Genomic DNA, 7,270 nt, shown 5'->3' on the forward strand with positions numbered 1-7,270 from the left:
TCAGGCCAGTCGAGCTTTTCTTCCTGATGACAAAGAACAGCTCTCTACTTAGAGTTGGAACATAATATTTCTACTTTTAAGGATTCAACAAACCATATTTACCTTACCAGAAGAAATGCTCTCTTCCTTCCTTCGAGGAGTGGAAGTGTACTCTCGATGGCTCCTTACAGATTCGAAAAGTCTGGATTCCCCACCTCAAAAATACTTCTACCCTAATTCAAAGAGGGGAAGTATTGATTATCAACAGATTTGGAAGGTAAAATTTTGTGAGTCACAGTCAACAAGAAATCCTAAGCACTATTAAACATCAACTTGCACACTTTCATGTATCTCTGAATTTGAATCTTGCTCTCTTTCTCTTCCTGCATTTTCATTTTCTAAATTCTCACATGATCTACACTGGCGCATTCCTCAATACATTTCAGACCTACGAGCTTCTAGATCTACATGGTAGTACCTCGAATTCATATTCCCATTGACCAGGTATTTATGCTTGCTTATCACTACAATTCTACAATGTCGATTCTCTAGAATTAAAGGACAAAGAAAATGGCGGGGTCTATCAATACATTTCACAAGGGAGGATAGATACTATCACCTACAAATAACACTCTGTCCTCCCTTTACACTGCCTCACCTCACTTAAACCCTGTTTGACCCCCTGAGAACCCACTTTGAGTGATCCATGGTGGTATTTGAATGACAGACCCCTCACAGAGGAATTCATGAATGATCCCATCTTTGCCAAATTTCTTTCCGATGATTTCAACTCAATGGAATTTTCCAGTGAGGCCCTCAATAGTGGATCCGCAGTCTCATGCATAGATAGCTAGTTCAAGGGATTCTTTTGCTCGAAAAGAAGCTAAGAAATTAAGTCTATTTACACCATGACGAGTTGATTCAACAACTCTTAAGCTCAAAGGATGCCGAGGAGGTTTTGAATGTAGTTAAATTTCGGGTTAGCAGTCTGCAGCGGTCAGTGTAGAGAGTTAGTCTGAGATTGTAGAGCCCTACAAATAGATTAGGTTAAATTCTCATCAACTTTCACACCTCCATGAGGCTATTGATATTTTTCATAACACTATTAGGGTTATAAAACAGGTGAGAAAACTGAGAGAATTGATGGATTCTGAAGGTGATAGCAGCAAGTTGGACCTCATTAAAGTTGCTCAAATGTATAATGAAATCGAAACCCTGAGAAAGGAAGGGGATTTGTTGGGCATCGAGGTTGTCGATGAGGAGATCCCCTAGTTAATGGAAGCGGGGAACCGATTGCGATCAAAGGTGATGAAGGTTCTTGAGAGAGGAATGGAGGCTTTGAACTAGGCTAAAGTAGGAAGTGCCTTGCAAGTGTATTACAACATGGAGGAATTAAGGTCCACTGTGGAGGCCATGATTAGTAAATACAGGTCCCAAGTTGTTAAGCATGTGAGTTGGGTATTGGACATGAAGGCCATATCAGTTAGTTTTGGTTCGGGCTTTGGATTGCATGGGATTCAGAAGAGTGGCACACTGCATATGAGAGGTATTCAGAAGGCAAAGGAGGTATTGTGGCAGAGGATGGGATCTCATATGGACTAATTGTATTTGACGGTCCTTATAGTGTGGCATTTGCAAAGGGTGACATCGAAGAAAAGGGATCCTTTCATTATTCTTTGTTTCGTGAAGAAGTAATGCAGGTATGTACTTGTAAGTAAATGCTACCATCGATTTCTTGATCTGCAATTTACAATCTTTATAACTAGCACTTGCTTTGGTGAATAAAAATACATTATTTTATTAAATTTGCATGGGATGCCACAGGGATTTTAATACAAAATATCACTTGAGCCATATAAACTCATTACAAATTATCCTCCAAATATTCAATTTTTTGATAAAATCTACTTGATACCATTATTGGTTGCACCTCCTATTCAAACATTTCATAACAAAGCCCTTCATATGATCAACCCTATAATTTAGAATTTATTTGTTTGACACACATAATAGAAACATTCTCCCAATTTTCACTACACAAACTATGATCTCTATTGCCAACATCTGATAAAATGAGATCAATTTTCTACTTCTACATACTACCTGGTTGTTTTCTAGTAGATTGTATATGATATCAATACCAGAAGGTCCCAAAAAAAATACAACATAGGGCTAAACTTCTGGTTTTCTACTTGGAGATGTTTTCCACCTGAGATTTCTGGCCTACAAATTATGAAAATCCTTCATACTCCTTGCCTATGCCTTTCAGTCACTTGATGCCCAACTTGAAGATAAGGCAATATATCATGTTCATCTGCAACTGTATGTTCCTGTGCTTGTGTTGGATGTGATTGCTGGTTCCTCCTTTTTCCGAGGTTATGAGTCAAGAGTTTTTGTTCACATTGATCAATTGGATGAGCTTACTATTTGGCTTGCACATCTTGATCATGGTAGAGTTCATATTTCCATCCATATGCAACAACATATTCCTCTTCATGTTCTCCTTGTTGAATTTATTCTTGATGATATGAGTCATAATATCTATAAGGAACAATTCATGGCACAAGTATTGAATTGTTCAGACTACATAAATCTATTAATACATGGACAATATATCAGTGTGAATGTAAATGAGAAAATATATTTTGTTGATGATCCATCTATGTTCCAACCAATTTATCTCCAATGGGATGTACCTGTAATCAATAAAGAAAGTAGTGTGGGACATGAGTAGACTCCCAAATTATAATGAAATAAAGTAGTTATGGATTTGCATATTTACAAAAATATATAAACTATTTGAATTGATAAAACATAAATTATAAAATGGAATTGCAAAGATAGTATTACTAGGTGATTTTTGGATGCCATGAGAACATCCTTTGAGAAGCTATTACCTCACTTGATTATGCAATTGTTTTTGGCATGTCAGTGCCTCTTATAGGATTTTATTCAAACCCATCTCTGTGTATTCAAATTGGCTGGCCTCTCCTATAAGTATTCAAAAAGAAAAAATGTTTCAAGTTTCCTTCAATATAGACAACAACCAACAATATTCTAGATGTAACAAATGTCTTTGTAGCAGAACTAGGAATGCCCATGAAATGCACAATTATAGTTTTAAGCACAAGAATAAGGTCTCATAGTTATTCATGATCTCACCATGTGCCTGTGCCATGTAGCAGAATGAAATGAGTCAACAACATACTAAAATTGCAATTCCAATGATTACAAGGAAACCTCATATTAAAGAAAGGAAAAGTTGCTACATTCTATTTTGACTCTAAAAACAATGGAGAGAAAGACTCAATGAATGCTTACAACACAAAGTCATATACATCAATCCATATGTACCACGTTAAGGATGCTTATATTATGAAAATAAAATTCTGAACGATTGCAAGAGGGAGAAAAGGAGAGCCCCATCTAAAGACGAAGGCCAAAAAAGGCACTGAGTTCATTCCATTGCAAGTTTTTCTTAATTCAACATGCTTTCTTGATCCAAGAAAGTTGAAATGCAAATCCATTATTATAACATATTTGTCAGCATTAACTTGAGACTGCAACTATCATGTGAGGTAAAAATAGCTATTCCAAGAAATTTGTTTACTGATTGAGCTTGGATTATCAATTTATCACCAAGTTTGTTTTACCACCAAACAGTGTTAATTATTTTATAATCCATGAGATTAAGAGATATCTTTGACATTTCATCTCAGTCAAAACATTGAATTATCCTTTTTCCTTTCTTGGTTCTCAAGAAGTCTGTAAAAGGGTTCAATCTAAGCCTACATTAGACACACAACATGCTTTGCCAACAGTGTCCTGTGAGAAAAGAGTGGTATTCAAGGATTGTACATAGTAAATTGGTACTTCCTACAAAATTTCTTGGCTAGTTGCAAGTCTAGGAGGGTAGAATTCAGTTGAAATATCCCTAGATGCAATGGGATGCTTGAGTATGGCCAACTCTGAACATAATCTTAATATTGAATGTACTATACATCTACGGAAAACTTTAAAACCACCACTCTCAGTTCTATCCGCTAGGCATACAGGTATGTGTAATTAATCTAGCTTCTAAATATTTTGAGGAAATCCATATTTTCCCTCTCTTCTCGATGTTATTTCTCAATTTTAAATATGGTCCTTCTAAATTTGGCTGCTGCCAAAATAGGCCATGATATTGGTTGCCTTCTAAACTAGATAAAATGGAATATTTTCTCTTGTGTTAAGTTCAAGCAATTGATTGTTCCTATAGAGATAAAAAATTAATATAATAACAATATAGTCTAGGAAATGATGCAAAGTCAAAAGGAGGTTTGAATTATTTGCATATTGAAACCTGGATTTTTCAGATTTGTATCTTAGTGCTTAACCAATTAGCTTGTCAAACAAAAATTGATGTATCATAATCAACAATAAGAACTTATGTTGAATAAATGTATCTCCGAAGAAGGATTCTCCAAGCCAAAATACAAAGATTAAAAACATTGAAGATCATTACAAGTTGAAGGTAACCAAATACATAGAATATATGTTTTGCAAAGCTTGACTCCCAAGAGGCAATGTGATCTAGAGTAGGAGCAAAGCAGCACAGAAAATGCACTGTTCAAGAGGCATTCGAAGGCAAAATCAACAGTAGGACAAGGGAGCCTAGATGTTGAAGGAGAAATTTACACCTTGAAGGATACATTCAGAAAGGCTCTCCACCAAGCACAATGCCAGCTTGTAAATGGATGATAATTTTCACTACTGACTGGTCATCTGTAAAAGGCTATATAATTTTTTGAATAATGCTTCCTTATTACCATAGTGGTGGTGAGCATCCACCACCTATCAAGAGGAGAGGCACTACTTACACTGAACAACCACGTAGCCTAACTTAGCAGCCCCTGGGTGGCTCAGTGGCTTCCTTGCAGGTAGCGCATTGGCCACTTCTTGTCAGGAATCAAACATAGGTAGGGGATATAATAATAAGAGAAACACTCTATTTGAATTATACCAACTTCAAAATGTTTCTCCTGAGTATGTCTGATGTCATAAGAAGGATGCATGTTCAAAATGAAATTTATCAGATAACTGCTACAAGGTTGTAATTGAATGGATTATTTTATGTTCAATTATGGGAAGGCTATCATGCATACTAAAAGAACAATATTTCAAGTATGTTAAATATAATTGGAAAATTATAACACTAGATTGGTTGATTCTAACCTTTAGGCTTCAGGGCATGGCAGTTTTGTCACTACAATATAATAAACAATAAAAGGAATCATTTTGTATATATATATATATATATATATATATATATATAGGTTGTCGAGAGTTTGATATAGTGAACACATCCTTGCTACAGATAGTGAATGCATCCTATTATGCCTATCTATGAAATATTGTCAAAGGTTCATTGTAATTTCTTTGAGTAGTGTTCTATCTTTTCCGCAGTCTGGAAAAAATTTGCAAATATGTTTGTGCTCTTGAAATTGTTTAAACTTTAAATTGATTTGTTGTTGGCATTCTAGAACCTTGTAGTTGGTCAAAACACTCATTCTCAATTGACCTAGGTAAATATGTTCCTCCTTTTCTGGTAAGGGCTAGTTTGATATTATTATTTTATTTTATTGATTATGTTTATATGAATAAAATAAAAGACACATGTCAATTGGGTTTATCTCAAGTAGTTGGGGGGAATGATTGTTATCGTCCCCACTCATGTTCAATTCCCACAAGTGACTTGATGAGCTTTGTTGAGTCTGAGTAGTCTCTTGAGGACTGAAACATGCATATTCCTCATACGGAATATAAAGATATTTCTCATGAAAGAAAATAACAGACCCATATTTTTGTTGTTTAGCTGTCATTTATTTATACTTATTATCTTCTAGTTCTTAAATACTTATTTCTGAACTGCATTATCCCTTTTAATTCCTCTCTATAAATATTTCCTTTAAATATCTGATTTATACAATTTCATAAGGTTATGGATTTCTTAAGAAATCCTGCATCTAATGTTGTAACTTGTCATTAACACATTGCATAACTTATCAACTAATTTAGCATTGAAGTAAGCAATGCCCCTTGATTCTGTTTGTAATTTTTTTTCCTCTAAAGCATTGAATGCTACATGCTGCTTTATGCGTTGTAGTAAATACTGACGTGATTATTATTCTCACAATTTTAGCTTGGCCAATCTATTTATATAAATCTTGTCATGGCTATACAGGAAGGTGATCCAATGTTGACAGATCGAGTTTGGGATGCACAGTCATGTGATGATTATTCTCACAATTTTAGCTTGGTCAATCTATTTACATAAAGATTGTCATGACTATACTAGAAGGTGATCCAATGTTGACAGATCGAGTTTGGGATGAGCTTGTCAAGGATTTCGTAAGTCAAATGAAACCTACATTCACAACATCAAGTTTTCTAAAAGAGACACTTGTCTTGGTGTATCAAAATTTTTTGTCCATGGTAGAGAATCTGATCAAGAGAATTTTTCGTGACATCAATATTAACAGTGTCTTTCCAGCTGTCAAGACAGAAGGGAAAAATCAAATGCTAGCTACTATAGAATCTTTCCAAATATCTTATTTAGCACACTATTTGAACAACCTTTCAAATCTTGTCAATAATTTGTTCCAATGTCCAGTCGAGGGAGTAGCAAATCTCAAGGTCTATTTCTTGCATTCAAAGAAACAATTGAAGCAGTTAAATTAGACAAACATCTAAGACTCCTTGTTTTATGTGAGATCAGTAAAGTCTTGCAGTTGCTAGTAGAAAAAGTTGAGTATTAGGTACCACATTTTTTCCCATGTTTAGTTTGTTGTTTGTTACATTAACCTTAAGTTGATTTTTAGATATGCATAACATTTTCCTTTGTAATGTTTCTTGGATGCACATTTATCATTTCACCCTTTTGGATTCACTTCTTTATATTGATATGTTTTGTTTTGGGGGTCTATTCTTGTATTCCAAATTTCTATGTAATGCTATAATTTGCAATTGTTCATATCATGTAACAAACAAATAGACATGGTTACTGGACTCCACCCTCAAGCCCACAAACTGGAACTATTTTCATCTAGGATTGAGTTGATGTTTACATGGGACCAACCCACTGAATGAATTATGGTTCAGTACCTTGGGACTTATCTGTTGCATTTATTTTGCATAAAAATTCATTATAAATTTAGCTATATAAGAAAGGACACAAAATAACTACCATAATGAAATTCCTAAAAAATTAAAACAAGAACCCCCCTGTACTGTAACAAACCCCCACTTATTG

The 7,270-nt window shown here is 34.7% G+C and overlaps 1 pseudogene; it reads left to right on the forward strand.

The window, feature by feature from the left end:
• Positions 1–549: 549 nt before the first annotated feature.
• Positions 550–6,776, forward strand: LOC149266690 (conserved oligomeric Golgi complex subunit 5-like; annotated as a pseudogene).
• Positions 6,777–7,270: the final 494 nt, after the last annotated feature.

Source organism: Pinus tabuliformis, chromosome 6 (genome assembly GCF_031772625.1).
Source record: "Pinus tabuliformis cultivar Carrire ecotype Pingquan chromosome 6, CPIR1, whole genome shotgun sequence".
Classification (NCBI taxonomy): domain Eukaryota; kingdom Viridiplantae; phylum Streptophyta; class Pinopsida; order Pinales; family Pinaceae; genus Pinus; species Pinus tabuliformis.